The sequence below is a fragment of the Caretta caretta genome, chromosome 5, assembly GCF_965140235.1.
Source record: "Caretta caretta isolate rCarCar2 chromosome 5, rCarCar1.hap1, whole genome shotgun sequence".
In the NCBI taxonomy this organism is placed as follows: domain Eukaryota; kingdom Metazoa; phylum Chordata; order Testudines; family Cheloniidae; genus Caretta; species Caretta caretta.
This window is the reverse complement of record NC_134210.1, coordinates 23,271,375-23,287,297: the sequence shown is the minus strand read 5'-3', so window position 1 is coordinate 23,287,297 and position 15,923 is coordinate 23,271,375. Positions and strand designations below refer to the sequence as shown.

General features: G+C 40.6%; 1 protein-coding gene across 8 annotated transcripts in view; it reads left to right on the top strand.

Annotated features, from left to right (window-relative positions):
• The window catches only part of PDZD2 (PDZ domain containing 2), a 320,331-nt gene that overhangs the window by 145,740 nt on the left and 158,668 nt on the right, over positions 1-15,923 (top strand). The gene's annotated exons all lie outside the window — the stretch shown is intronic.

The window sequence follows — 15,923 nt, the reverse complement described above, 5'->3', positions numbered from 1 at the left end:
TTCCTGTGAAATTAATGTTTACTAAATTCACACACACAGAGCTGAGTTCATTTTGATCCTCCAGAATCTCTTTACTTTTCTCTCCTTCTATCCCACCTGCTCCTTCTCAAGACCTGGTATCATGGCAATCTTCCTTCTGGCTGAGAAGGGCTGGAAAAGGCTCCCCATGGAGCCCACCCCTCTCTTTCTCGACCTGTGGGGCAAGATTCTATAACCTCAACTCTAGTCAACCTGGGTTATGTAAAATTTCACTCCCCCATGGAATGCAGTGAACTCTAGAGTGGAATGCTTTGCCAGGCTAAAGCCTTTAAACAGTTCAAGGCAGGAAATGGAGAATAATTGATCCAGTTTTTATAACTAAGGGGGGAATTTAGGTACTGTAGGCCAAGATGTAATTACCTGAGTTGGAGTTTAGCTAGGACTACCGGGGGGAAAAAACTTCTACTCTTGCAAAGAGAATAGTAGAATTTTATGAATGTGGCCTGGGGTCTTTGTAGAGTTTAAGGTTAGGAGGGACAACTAGATCCTAGTTTGACCTCCTGTATATCACAGGCCACCAACCCCACCCAGCACCCACACAGTAAACCCAACAATGGAAATGAGACCTACATAAGACTGTTATGTACCAGAGGCAGAGAGTAGGAGGGACCTAGGTGCACTGGTGCTTGAGGGCCCTGCAACGGTAGGTAAATGATACTCTGATAGTCCTGGCAAGTGACCTGCACCTACACGCTGCAGAGGAAGGCAAAAAACTCACAAGGTCTCTGACAATCTAAGCTGGGGGAAATTCCTTCCTGACCCCACATATGACGATCAGTTGAACCCTGAGCATCTGAGCAAGAACCAGCCAACCTAACTCTTGAGAGAGAGAGAATGCTCAGTGCCACCTCGGAGCCCTGACCCTCCCTGTCTGGTGTCCCAGCTCTAGTTGTGGCCATCCCTGATGTTTCAGGGAAAGGAGATTTAAAAAAAACAAAACAACCCTCCCAGAATATATGGGGTGGGGGGAGAATCTGTTTCTGACCCCTGCCGACTGAAACCGTGAAGCATGAGCTCTAGGAGCATAGGATATAAACTGGAAACCCCAGGGCTGTTGAGCTCTGTCCCCCATCACCACAAGCATCCCTGTCATACAATTACACTCATAAATTTGTCCAGCTCTCTCTCAAAACAAATTGTTTTTCCCTGCAATTCTTGTTGGGGGGCTGTTCCAGAATCTGACCCCTCTGGTGGGTAGAAACCACTTTCTGATTTCCAGCCTGAATTTGTTCATGGCTGTTTGTTCTTGTGTCTGCATTGTCCTTTAGCTTAAAGCTCTTTACCGTCCTTGGTATTGACCTCACCCCCGCCAACCTATTTATCGAGAGCAACCGTGTCCCCTCTCCGTTTCTTTTCTGCCAAACTAAACAAATCAAGCTCTTCCAGTCTCCTCTTTTAAGAGAGGCCCTCAATATCCCCGATCATCCTAGTAGCACTTCTCTGCACCTCTTCCAGTGTCAATTCATTTTTCTTGAACTTGGGTGACCAGAATTGTACACAGTGTTCCAGATGAGGCTTTGCCTTGTACAATGGTATTATCGCTTCTCTATATCTACTGAAAATGCCTCACCTAATACATCGTAGGGTTGAATGTGCCTTTTTCACAGCCACATCATACTGGTGGCTCATAGTCATCCTGTTATTGACCCCCACACCCAGGTCTCTTTCCTCCTCTGTCACTTCCAGTTGATGAGCCCCCAGCTTGTAGCAAAAATTCTTATTATTAGACCCTAAGTGCATGACCTTGCACCATGTAATATTGAATTTCATCCCATTTCTGTCACTCCAGTCTTCAAGGTCATCCAGATTTCCCTGTATAATATTCCAATCCTTCTCTGTATTGACGATGCCAACTTCTTATCATCAAATTTCATTAGCACACTCCTACTTTTTATGCCAGGATCATTTAATAAAAATATTGAATAAGATTGGTCATCTTTGAGAAACTTCACTAGTAACATCTGTCCAGTCCAAATTCACTTTTCATCACAACCCACTGCCTTCTCCCCTTTGGCCAGTTCTTTATCCAGCTTACAATGCTTGTGCTGATCCCTATCTTCCCTCATTATTTCCCAGGTGGTACCATGTCAAATCTTTACTGAAGTCCAAATATATCTACTGCACTTCCCTTATTTAAAAATTCCGTTATTTTCTTAAAGAAGGAAATCAGGTTAGTCTGACATGATCTATCTGTGGTAATCCCATGTTGCATTACATTTACCTCTATGCATTTAATTATTTCCTTCACAATTTGTTCTTCCTTTTACATTTGGATCAAGCAATGTCATTTCTAACAGCAGCATGCTGGGATAATGGTTGAGTACCACCTTAAGAGGGAAGAGTGCCATCACCTGACTTGCAAAATCACTTTAAGAATTTGGGTTTACACTGGAGTTCTATCCAAGTGTGGAGAAGGCCCGTCTCTATTTAATTGTTAGATCCAATGGGGCCATAGTCAACTGTGATGCAGCTACAGAGCCAGCACAAGGAGATTAAATGTGAAAGATGTCAGTGTTGGTATTTTAATTCTTGCTGATGGAGTGTTTGGATTTCAACTTGATGGAGATTTGAACTCCATTTGGTAGCTGATAATCTTTTTAAGGTAGGTCAGTTTTTTGGTCTCAACTGCTTGACTCAGATTGACCTTGTAAGATTTTTGAGTGTCTCTTGCAATATGGTGAGAGCCCTCAACTCCTACTGAAGTTAATGGGGTCAGAGGTTGTTCAGTAACAGGCAGGAGCAGGCCCATTGCTTCATTCTAAAAAATGCTCTGGAGTTGCTTCTGGGTCCTGCTACAGAACTAGAACTTATCCCCAAACCATGGTGGGTGGATGGTCTGGAAAGGAGCTGAGTTGGATTGAATTGGCATGACTAACACTGAAGATGTACTGACACGGAGGAACCCCACCCCAATGGAACAGAAAGAAAACCTTTCAAGCTGATATTATTTGTAATATGATAGTGTCCAGAGACCCCAACTGGAATCAAGGCCTGTGTGGTGGCTACTGTGCAAACAGAAAATAAAAGAAGGTTTCTGTCTCAAGGATCTCACAGTCTGAATAAGGATGAGATGTGACAACAGTGGGTTGTAGGGACAAAATGGGGGAATATTAAAGGGGAAGAGGAACACCAGGCTGTAAGTACTATTGAGTACACAGTATGGAGTTTGCATAGCTTTAAAAAAAAAAATGAACCAGGGATGTTAATGACTCGCTAACAGGCTAGTTCCCGGTCCAGGGGATAACAGTGCAGGGCTGATTAGTTTATACGTGACATATATCTGAGTGGTGAAGTTACTGATTCTTTCCCAGACTTTTTTCATGTACTTAAAGTACAAATATTTGTTGAAAATGTTGTTACTTCCTGGTTCATCAGCACTGACCAGTGACCTAAAGATAAATTGGATTAGCTGAGTTAATCTACTGAAGCCATCAATTTAGGGACATGGTTGGTTTGTTTGTTCTTTAAGTGGCATCTTTAATATAAATTACTTCTCGTCCTTTCCTGATATGCTCAACTGATGGGAAACTGGGAAACATCACTTCCTTCTACAGATGAAATAACTTGTGGTCAGCTTTTTGGTGGAGGGGAATGTGAAGAAGTGGGGCTGTTCTGTAATTTATGGATACAGGATGTTCTATATGTTTATAATTGGTTTTATGTATGGATACATGGGGTTAATTCAAGATGAGGCTGATTGCACATAGCTAGGAAAGAGCACCATGGCTTCAGATAGCCACCCACCTACCAACACTTAAGGAACAATGCAAGAGCCATTGGCTTTGAAGTTCTGATATCCTGCTGAGCTCACCAGACTGTCTTGGGGCAGCAGAAGCAAAAGGCTGGGAAATGGAAACAAAAGGCTTCTGGCTGGATAAAAGTGACCCTTTCTAGGGAGGGAGCATTTGTTTGGGGGAGACAGTAAAGGGAGGTCTCTCCCCAGTAAGGCAAGCCTTTAGGTAAGACATCTGTGTAGAGACTGACGGCTGGTTTAATAACCTTTTTCTCTTACGTTATGCTTTGCTCCTGAGATTTGTTAAGATTAAAGAATACCTGGGTTTCAGAACGTCATCTGGTCACTCTTTGCACGGCCGGTCACAAGCTTCCAGAAGGATGAACAGCAGGTGCCCAATCCAGTTGGACCTGCTAGGATAAGCATGGTTGATGCATTGGATACTATAGCCCAGGACCCAGTCTAAGAGTCGGAGAATCCACCCAGGAGAGGTAGAGGTGCAAAGCTGTATACTCATGAGGGTTGTGAGTGATGTAACTAGCCCTATGACTGGGGGTGGGGAGACCTGCTTTCGCATTCCAGCTTTCAGAAGTGTGGAGATGGCTACATAATATGGGGTAGGCAGGAAATTTAGAGGACAGTATTGAAGCTCTGGCAGAAATAAAACACCACAGTTCACAGCTGAACACTTGTAAGAAAAGCGTATTGAGGAAATGGGCTGCTCTGTTGGCTGCTGAGAATGTCATTCGGTATCTGCAATGGCCCACCAAGTACTTTCAGGTTTTGAAAGAAAAACCTCCCTCCTGGCTGAGAAGATAGGGAGGGGTGAGGGCCTTGACCCCAATTTAATATCAGTGAATTTATTTCTGATTTACACTGGTGAAAGGGAGAGCAACATCTGGCTGTGACAGTTTTCTTCTATCTGAGGCCTTCATCTTCCTTTTGCTCCCCCCGGCAACAGAAGTTTTGTCCTTGGAAATGGCAGTGGAATTTCAGAATGAGGGTTCTTTTAAATCCATGTTTTTCCACCATTTTTTTTTTAAAAAAAAGGCAAAGCAAACCCAGCGAATTTTACACTGCTCCTACCTCCTGCTTTATTGGTGAAGGACACTCCTCTTCCATTGACAAGGCTTTTGTTTTACCCCTTCCACCTGGATTCCGAGTCTGATCTTTTACTCCCACAATTTTACATACAAACATGTCCCTGAATTTGCTTTAAATCTTGCATATGGATTTTGGATGTATTTGTTTAGTATCATCCTAATGTCTGGTTGTGGATATGTTCCTTGGAGAGGAGCTTGAACACTGCATGTTACAAAATGGCATTGTAAAAGTAAAAATCTGATTTCTGTAGCCTTGGATGCTGTTGATCCAGAGCTGTGTTGTGCTTTGCTATATGCATATATTTTGGATCTGCTACACTTCTGAACCAACTCCCAGTGTGGACCTCAAAGCACACCAAAAATCTATGCAATGAAAAAGATCAGCAAAAGGAAATAGGGGTGAATGGCAAAATGATAGGAACATGTTCCCACCTCTGTTTTTAATTTATAATTTAGGTACAAAGGGAGACAAAGCCTCTAATATATCCTCAAGTCCAGCTGTTGCTGTCCTTCTAATCTAAGCTCTGTTACTTAAAGACCATGGACCATCTTCCAATCCAGCTTTTAAAGCAAAAGTTTTGAGCAGGCCAGGCATTTCTGAGGTTATCCTCAAGGGGAAGAACTTATAAAAAACCCCCCGCCTCTTAGCCATGGTGCTTGACCAGCTTTCCGGAAACAGTTGTTAGAGACTCCAAGAGCTGAACTGGGATCCATTTCACAGCTGCAAATTTAGTTTCTCTGGTAAGATTAAAAATCTAAAGGAGCCCAGCTGCCTACAAATGGTGACAGCTGGCTGAGCAGGGAGGGTGCTCATGGGGCAAAGTAGTAACAGTTTTATGCTGGCTCAAGTGAGCCTAACTGCCCTTTAAAAAGAAATCTAAAATGAGCTGAAGATGGCTCCTTGCATTCTGCATGAACTCTGAGACAGCCCACTGAGAATACAGGGCCATGTGCCGAAAGTCTTAAGAACAGTTGGTGGAACTATTTTTAGTATAAATTAAATAGATTTTAAAAGCCACAACATATGAATAATTTCAATTATTTGAGGCCAAGGCTTGAAAAAAATCCATTTGTCAATGTCTAGTTAAAAAAAATGAAAAAACAAAAAAAAACTTCCCTTGGAAAAGTGTGAGGATCTTAGGCCATTAATTTCTGCAGAATTGCAGTTTTTAATTGAAGAAAACCTCGCAAATGTTAACTAATGAAGTGGTGTATTCTTGAGTCTGCTCCATTTCCCTCTCTTCCTAATCATAAGGTTCTCAGAGCAGCAGCAAAGTGATGATTGGACTCTGGTCAATGACCAGCTGTGAAACTGATGAGAATCGTGTCTCTGCTCATCTTTTCTATAGCCTTTGGCTAATAGGTTTAATCCTTTTGCTAGCAGCCCTCTAAATTTTTCAAACCCATTATAATTACATGGAGATTTGCTGCTATGTTTACTTAGACTTTTGCTGTTTTCAGTGTTGGAGGGTAAAAAAACAGCTGTTGTGGATGTGAAGTCCCTGTGTGAGGGGTTCAGCAGTGAAAATCTTTGTAAGAGATGGCCCAGAACCCAAAGATCGTTGCTTTTATGTGCACCAAATTAAATGGCAAGGTTAGCAATTAAACTGTGGTGTTTTTTGAATGGAGTACACTCTGGGGATATTGTCTTCTTTCAGCATGCCCATATATCGTTAATTGGAATTATACCTATGCATCATTTAGAGCATATTTCCTATTTGGCTGCCAACACTAGTATTTTGAGCATTCACTGTAGTGACCATATTGGAGGGATAAACATCTGTGGGTCCCCATTACATCTGGTTGGTACTTATTATATAAATATCAGTGGTGTGCTTACATAATGCAAAGTTCCTGGTGGATTCTAACTAAGCCTGCTTTTTTGTTACAATGTTTTCCTTTACTCTTCATTCTGTTCACACTTATTTCACTATCCACTGAAGTAGTATCTCAAAGTGTCTTGTGAAAAGCATCAATCACTAGTTTTGTAGTAACTGACACTGAATTGGCCTGCATGAGCTTTTGCTTACCTTGGAGTTTTTCATGTGAAACTGGTTATAAAATACTGAGATTAAAAATACACTTTGAGCTAGATACCCCTTTCAAACCTGTCTGTACCATTTATTTTAATGAGTTATATACTTGAGAAATAAGCATAAACCATGGTAACGAACTGCGTCCTGATATCATCAATCCATTCTTGAGTCCTTCAGAAATGACCACATCACCTCCAGTTCTCAAAACCTCTGGTTCCCCATTCACCTCAAGAGCCAGTTCAAAATTGCCCATATCTCATTGAGACACCACCCTCCCTTCAGTACATTCCCCACCCCATAGCTTATCTCACCCTTTCACACAATACAGCTTCTGGTGCAAGAATCTTCTCTGCAACATTTGTTGTCTGAAAAACCTCCCATGCAGCTCTTATCAAATCACACCTGTAAACATCTCCTTTCCCCCTTGCCCTAAGCTTCTTAATGTCCACCTGTGTCTTTGTTGTCAACTCTGTAATTGTTTGTTGTATTTATAATAGTTCTGTGAAAAGGTTATATGAAAGACCCTCTATAGTGTACCTGAGCCAACATTGTTATCAAGCTGTATATAACAAGATGGTGCGGTATCAGAATTACTGCTTGACCACTGCACTTTATGCAAGACATGCTGGTATGAGCAGTGCTGTGCACTTTCTTCTTTCAGTCCAGTGGTGCTAAAGTGTGACTCTTAGCAGATGAAGGATGGCTTCAAATTATGACTTCGTTAGTGTCATCGTTTTAAAATTTCTGAAGGAGCTCTTCGTTCTACAAACTTCGGATGGATTCCCAGAGTAACTTTTTTATGATTTCTACCTTATAAACCAAAATCAGCAACCTCTGAAGAAAATTAGGGATGGCATTTTTCATTTATACCCTTATCAGCTGTAAAAATAACTATAGAGCTGAAAAATGTCAAGCTAGTCACTTCTAAGCATTGCAGGCATTACTGAAATAGCATTGTTATTGCCTGTAGTCTCTTATCAGAGTGTATCCTCCAGCAGAAATCACTTTTTAAAAGTTTTCTTCCCCCAGTGCCAAAAGTACAGGACAGATATTTTCTATAGGCCCCATCCCATTCCAATGGAGGAGAGGCTACCCAATATGAGTTAGATTTGGCCCTATCTAAGCTCACAATGCAGCTTAATAAGATACAGCCTTTGTACATATAATAATATACCAAGTAGGCCATAAAATTAAGCTAATTTTATAAGGGTATATTGTAAATACCAAGCCTAGCTATTAACCTAAATAATTAACAGAGACATAAGGTGGGGTGAGGTCATATCTTTTATCGGACCAACTTCTGCTGGTGAAAGAGACAAGCTTCCAAGCTCTTCTTCCGGTTAAATTGTTAAAAGGCATCTTGACTCCTTTAGGGGCATTTACTTTGTAAGTTTCCAGAGTGTGTGTTGCTTGCTTTCTAAGTTCATCATTGACTTTCAATACACACTGGGATAGGACAATCCCATGCAAAATTATATAAGCATGGAGTTAAGAGTATCACCGTTATGCTATTTCACAGAACTGAATTAACAGTTGAGTCATTCCAAGTTGCTGCCATGTGCGAAACCCAGATCTGAGGCTCACCTGGGTCTTTTATGCACTTAGTTAAGGAGGGACATGACTACGGCAGTTTGAAAACTACCCATATTAGTTTTGAGTCTGAGATTTTGCTCTTTTTCTTGTACACTTAAGGAAACAGATTGTTCTTTCCCTCTAATGGTAACAGTGAAATAATCTGTTTTAAATATTTTCTTCTATTAAAAATAACTTAGGCTCCTAAATCACTCATGCGCCTTTGAAAATCACACCCTTTCTAATATCTAGAACTACTCCCACCATTGATCGGAGGCCTTGATTGCTTATTCTGCAATCGTTCCTGCACAGAATCTCCATTGAGGTCAGTGGAGGTTCACACCATAGGTGGAAGAACAACACTTTTAACCATTTGTGTGTCTATCTTTTAGTGTTTTAATGGCTTTCAGAGCACTGGACAGGTGTGATTTTAATACAGCATATAGTGCACTTGGCTAAACAAACTACACAAATTCCTTAGGTGTGTGTTTCAGAGTAACAGCCGTGTTAGTCTGTATTTGCAAAAAGAAAAGGAGTACTTGTGGCACCTTAGAGACTAACCAATTTATTTGAGCATAAGCTTTCGTGAGCTACAGCTCACTTCATCGGATGAAGTGAGCTGTAGCTCACGAAAGCTTATGCTCAAATAAATTGGTTAGTCTCTAAGGTGCAAAAAGAAAAGGAGTACTCTAAGGTGCCACAAGTACTCCTTTTCTTTTTAGGTGCGTGTGTGTTTGTTTGTTTGTTTTGGTAAAGAAGTCTGTATCTGTAGCAAAAAAACCCCCGTCTAGTGGTTGTGCTCTTGTGGTGTTATATGGAAGCCTAAACTTTCAGTTAATTTGAGTTGTTTCTGTTTTGGATGGCCAACTTGAGACACATTGGGCCTGATGTTTTTTCTGGACATCCACTCTTGTGCAGAGAACTGTGAATTTCATTCTAGTAACCCAAACCATATGCTGTGCTTAATTCATTTATTGGGGCCCAGTTTTGTACCCTTCAGGAACAACTATACCTGAGTAAAGACTATATGATTGTGTCTTTGATTTTTAATTGGTTTATTCTCACATATCTGTTAGATCAGTGGCTTTCAGACTTGAAGACTTATTGTACCACAATAGTTTCAATGTGCTTGGCGTACCACCTTCGTAATTTTAATCAGTGTAGGTATAAGGATTCTTAATCTGAAACAATACTTTAAAACAAACCATATATCAGATGGTATGGTTTATATACCGTCACTTTATTGTACACATATCACAATCTCAGAATTGAATTAAATCATGATAATTTTAAAAACATGCTTAATTTGCAGTTTTTCTCGGTGTAACAAATTTCGTTGTCCATTGATTATTTCATGGGTGCAGATGCAAATTTTTCAGAAAGCGTAGTGCCTTGATTGTACAGGGCTTGCAGTGACTGAGTAGTCATGGATCAAGTATTTACGTTGTCAAGAAATAGATGCTGTTATTGGTTAGACTGTACTCAAGGAAGGTTAGCAGTCTCACTGGAATGCACAAGAAAGATACTGTAACGTAAAAGACGAGCAGTAGAAATGCTGAATTTGTGTTATCAAGCTAAGATTTATTATGTTTGCTGTTTCATATCTTAGTCTCATTTAAAGTACACACTTACACATGACTTGTTGATATGTAGTGTGCCAAATCTCTTTAATTGAATTTACTAAATGCAAGACACAGGGCCAAAGTTCTCCCTTATAGAAAAGCTTTTAGTAGCAGTTAATAGGAGTGACTCCAATAGGACAATTGCTTAACAAACCTATGGGGCCAGATCCTTAGTTGGAGTAAATAGACATAAGCCAATTTACATCATCTGAAGATCTAGCCAATAGAATTAAACTCTGAGACTTTTCCACAGGGTTGTCACAGGTAAGTACAGATTTCTGTTCAGTTACATTCCAGCAAGATTTTTGCCCATGGGTTGTAAGTCATTTTTAAAGAAAAGAGGCAGATAACATATTTCCACTGCACAATTAATTGCTATGATGGCTTTTTAAATAGCCTAAGTGCTGAGATTAATCATTGCTACAATGACAGTATTTATGAATGAAAGCTTAATATAGTCAAAACAATACAAGCAGGGAACTTTCCCTTTGTTATAATAACTTTTGCCAAATTCCCAGTGTCTAGAGATTAACCTCTGATGTTTAGAACCTGAATTATGATTGGCTAGAGGACATTTGCAGCCCTGTAACTAAATACTGATGTATAAAATGGTAATTGATTCCCGGAATAGCAGTACCAAGCCAAATCACATTCTTTGTAGATTCAGGTGCAGCAAATGGAAGCCATACAAATGCTGGCAGTCAGGGAAAGTTAAATGGACTGGGGCTAGAGACATGGTACTAAGGCTCTCCGATGGATTATTATGGTGTTCAGATGAATTACATTTATACTTTTGGTACAATTCATTTTTGGGAAGCAATTTAACATGCAGCTATAACTCTCCCCAAGTTTGTTTCATAGCCGTAGGTGATTGTTGGATTGGTTTTATTTTTTGTTTTTTTTTGTTTTTAGGCTGCTTTGACTTATCAGTGGGATCAGACTCAACTGATCCTGCAAAATCGCTTATTTAAAAACTCATACTTGCGAGATACTATGGTTGTAGAGTTCTGTATGATAGGGCATACTAGCATATAACATATTCCACCTATACTAGTCTGATTCATTTTATGAATTAAGTTTTTATGGCTAGTTCAGCAAACATTTTTCCAACTTCCTTCAGAAAATTACATAGTTAGAAAGTTATTTTTCTTAATTTAAAAGGCTGCTGCTGTTTTAGAATTGCGCTGTGATTTGTATCACTCCTCTCTGCACAAAGCCCCAATAAACCGGTGTTGTGTGGGGAGCTAACCAAGTAAGAATTGAAGGGCTGGACTCCATCCTTGAGATTCATAGCTAGGCTGTGAAGCTGCCATGTATCTCTTCCAGCCAACTGGCTGTAAAAGAAGACCTGGAATACTGGCCCCAGCCTCTGCAGTGGCCTAAAGTCCACTGGGAGTTGAGTAATTGTGGATTTCATTTGATGGTCCCTCTCTATGCTAGCCTATTCAGAGAAAGTCCAGAGTCTATTCTGATGCATAGAGGGTGTGCTGCAGCCCATGCCTGGATGCTCTGGCTATGCCCAGCTGGTTTAAGTAATGCAGAGAGCTTTGCATGCCCCCTCCACAGTAGCGTGAATTTCTTCCTGTGTTTATAACACACTTTTAGAAGCGCTAATCTCATGTTCCCAGCCAGTGGGGAAGGAGAGCCTGTGGTGTGGTATGGCATTGCAAAAGCCTAGCACAAAAGCTGGACACAAATCAGGAATACAGTTAATACATAGTGTGGTTCATCTAGATCAAAATGTACGTTACTTGTATTGGCCGACTACTGTCTTGTAAACACGTCTCCCAACATAGTAAGAATCACAAGCATAGACAGGAATTAAGCCTCGTGAGAGAAACTCCAAAATATAGGAGTAAAGGTCTCCCATAGTGTAGGTGGGATCTTAAGCCTCAGGTGCCAGTTCACCCCCCCCCCCCCCCCCCAGGAAACCTATCTTGCTTTTGCATATGTGGAGGCATGTCTAATAATGATGGTATTTCTAACATACTCCCTTTTATCCAGGCAGTGGTCCTCCTTAGCAATTATTCTGGAAGGTTTTAAGGCAAATGTCAAGTTTTTAGAGGAGACCATTTTATTTTAATAAAGTACGCGGGCTGCAAAAATAGAGCTGTGCTTCACTTTTTAAAACCCGTCTCTGTTTAATGAGAAGCAATGCACAAGAAGTTGCAGGCGATGCTGGTGAATTCAGTTCTCGTGAAAGGCTGTGTACTGATGATAGAATGGAGGCTCAGGGCCAAAGTCTGCTCTCATCTATACAGGTGCAATTCAAGTCAACAGGAGCTGCACCCATAGAAATGAGGGAACAGTTTAGCCTTTGCATAGCACAGAGTTGACTCAATGAGCAAATGAACAAGACCGAGAATGCAGTTCCCAGTTTCTGTGCTCATTCATAGCCAGCCATGGGTCTAATTATTGCCAGTTGTGATATGGACATTCCTGACTGGTGAAGCTATGAGTCAGTTTCCAGGCTGCTGTGTAGCTTCTGAAATCTGCTTCAGAACTGTTCCCTTGATTTGGTGGTTTTCTTATACAATTGCCTATTGTTCCTTAAAAAGAATCCCATAGTTCAAGTGAATCTTGGCATGCCTGTAAATGAGGCTATTACTTTTCTCGGGTAGGGCCAAATTCTAATCCAGTGGCATTCAATAGGAGCTTTGCTCTTGACATCATTGGGTCCAGGATTTGGCTGTTAGAGTGAAATTAGAGGTAGCCGCTGATGTTTTGTATTTGTGCATCCAGTTAAAACTTCACCTTGAATAACATATCCAATGAATATTGCATCCTGGGCACCAACTAGTTTATTTACTAGGAAATTTTAGTGTCAGAAAATTTTCACCTCTGACTGAATTTTGCTTACATAATTCTCTTTAACATCATAATGTGGGGTGCAGTATAAACACATACACTATGATTGAATGTATAGCAGGCATTCTATGAAGCCTGAAAATAAAAGCTTAATAACTGATCTTATTGTTGTAAGGAAAGTTGGAATCAAATTGTTACCTTAATTCCTGTGAAGGTTTAACAGGAGCAGATTTTCGAAAGGCCTTTGAAAATGTGTGTATAAAACAGGTAATTGCACAAATGAAGTCCTGCTTGCAGGTACAAATATGAGGATTGTGCAATAAAATGGGAATGCACAAGTACTGCAGGTACATTTTTGGAGACCTCTTAAATATTTGATCCTCTGAGTTTGCGCCACTGTGAATTTTAATTGATTACCAGCCACCTTAGAGAATTAAAACTGCAAGAAATATTTTTTAAAAATCATGTGTACTTTTCACTATTGATTCAAATAGTTTATTTCTTGCATCACACTCTTCTTTAACAAAGAAAATAGACTATCTTGGAGATTTTCCTTTCTAGTTATAATGCACTTGTATGATATGGTACTTAGGGACCGTGCCTGCAAGGGCTGAGCTTCCCAGACAGAAAGTTTGGGTGGTGTGCTCAGAAGCACTTGCTATGCACAACCAGTTGGAACTGGATTCAGAGTAAAGCAAAACTCTTGCAGTGCCTTAAGCATGGACTGATCACAGAACACCACACTCAATGATGCATTGTCTAAGTTGCAAACACTCGCAGAGAAATTTTAAAATCCAAATGAGAACTCTTGTCAGGACAATTTAAAAAGAAATCATGGAAACATTCTATTGATCTGAAATTATGTGAAGTCTTGTTTTTATCAAACATCAGATTTTCATTTCAGTGGCCCTGACAGTTATCTCTTCAGTAATAAATAATCTTGTAAGTTTTCTGAATGACCTTGCCACTTTCTCCATGATGCACTTCTTCTCTGTTGCCTAAAAACATAATTATTAGGAGGTACTATCCAAGTGAGTGTGATTCAGTGCTTTGTGGGTGAGGAGACAGGTTCTTTGCTTGGTTTTGTACTGATTGTGTGATCTTGGGCAAATAATTTAGCTTCTCTGTGCCTCAGTTTCCCAATATGTAAAAAGGAAAGAATAAATGTTCTCTTTGATCATTGCTCCCATAGGAAGAAAATCTAAGGAAAAAAGGAGTTTAGGAGAGCAGACATCTTCTGAAAGAGACATTAAAAGCAGAACAGCAAATTATCCCAATGTGAGGGAATGATAGGAAGAATAGTAGGAGGCCAGTATGGCTCCATGAGGAGTTCTTTAATGACCTGAAAATCAAAAAGAAATCCTACAAAAAGTGAAAATATGAACAAATTGCTCAGGGTGAGTTCAAAAGAATAGCACAAGCATGTAAGGACAAAATCGGAAAGGCTAAGGCCCCAAATGAGCTACACCTAGCAAGAGAGGATCTGTAAGGAGAGGGTCTATAACAGGAATCCACAAGGAGAGGGTCTGTAACAGGGATTGGCAACCTTTGGCATGAGGCCCGTCAGGGAAATCCGCTGGTGGGTTAGGACTGTTTGTTTACCTGTAGTGTCCACAGGTTTGGCCGATCGCAGCTCCCATTGGCTGCGGTTCGCAGTTCCAGGCCAATGGGGGCTGGGGGAAGTGGCATGGGTCGAGGGATGTGCTGGCTGCTGCTTCCCGCAGCCCCCATTGGCCTGGAACGGCGAACTGCGGCCAGTGGGAGCTGTGATCCGCTGAACCTGTGGATGCTGCTGGTAAACAAACTGTCCCAGCCCACCAGCAGATTTCGCTGGCAGGCCGCATGCCAAAGGTTGCCGATCCCTGGTCTGTAAGTATATTAGGAGCAAGGGAAAGATGAGGGAAAGTGTAAGGCCTCTACACAGTGGGGAAGGAGAGCTAATAATGGATGACATCAAGAAGGCTCAGGTATTTTTAATGCCTGTTTTGCTTCAGTCTTTACTAAAAATGTTAATAGTGACCAGATACTCAACAAAATTAATATTAACAACAAGGGGGAAGGAATGCAAGCCGAAACAGGGAAAGAACAAGTTAAAGAATATCTAGATAAGTTAGTTGGCAGGGCCTGATGGAATTCATCCTAGGGTACTTAAGGAACTTTTTGAAACAATCTTGGAACTGTTAGCGATTATCTTTTGAAAGCTCATGGAGAACAGGTGAGGTCCCAGAGGACTGGAGAAGGGCTAACACAGAACCTGTCTTTAAAAAGGGGAACAAATTGCACCTCGACAATTAGACACAGATCAGCCTAATTTCAATACATGGAAAGATATTGGAACAAATTATTAAATAATCAGTTTCTTAAGCACCTAGAGGATAATATGGTGATAAGTAATAGCCAGCATGGCTTTGTCAAGAACAGATCATGCCAAACGAAACTAACTTTCTTCTTTGACAGGGTTACTGGTTTAATGGGGGTGGAGGAGTTGTATTGTTGATATATCTTGATTTTAGTAAGGCTTTTGATACCGTCCCACGTGACATTCTTATAAGTAAACTAGGAAAATGTGGTCTAGATTAACATTATATTATAAGATGGGTGTGCAGCTGGTTGAAAGACTGTACTCAAAGAGTAATTATCAATGGTTACCTGCCAAACTGGGAGGATGTATCTATTGTGGTCCGAGAGGGGTCTATCCTGGGTCTGGAACTATTCAGTATTTCCACTGATGACTTGATTAATCGAGTAGAGATTATGTTTATAAAATTTATGAATGACAAACTAGGAGAGGTAGCTATCTCTTTGGAGTCAGGATTAGAATTCAAAAGGACTTTGACAAATTGGTCTGAATTCAACAAGATGAAATTCAATAAAGACAAGTGCAAAGTACTTCACTGAGGGAGAAAAAAATCAAATGCGCAGCTACAAAATGGGGAGTAACTGGTAAGGTAGTTGTACTGCTGAAAAGGATCTTCAGGTGGGTCACAAATCGAATATGAGTCAACAATGT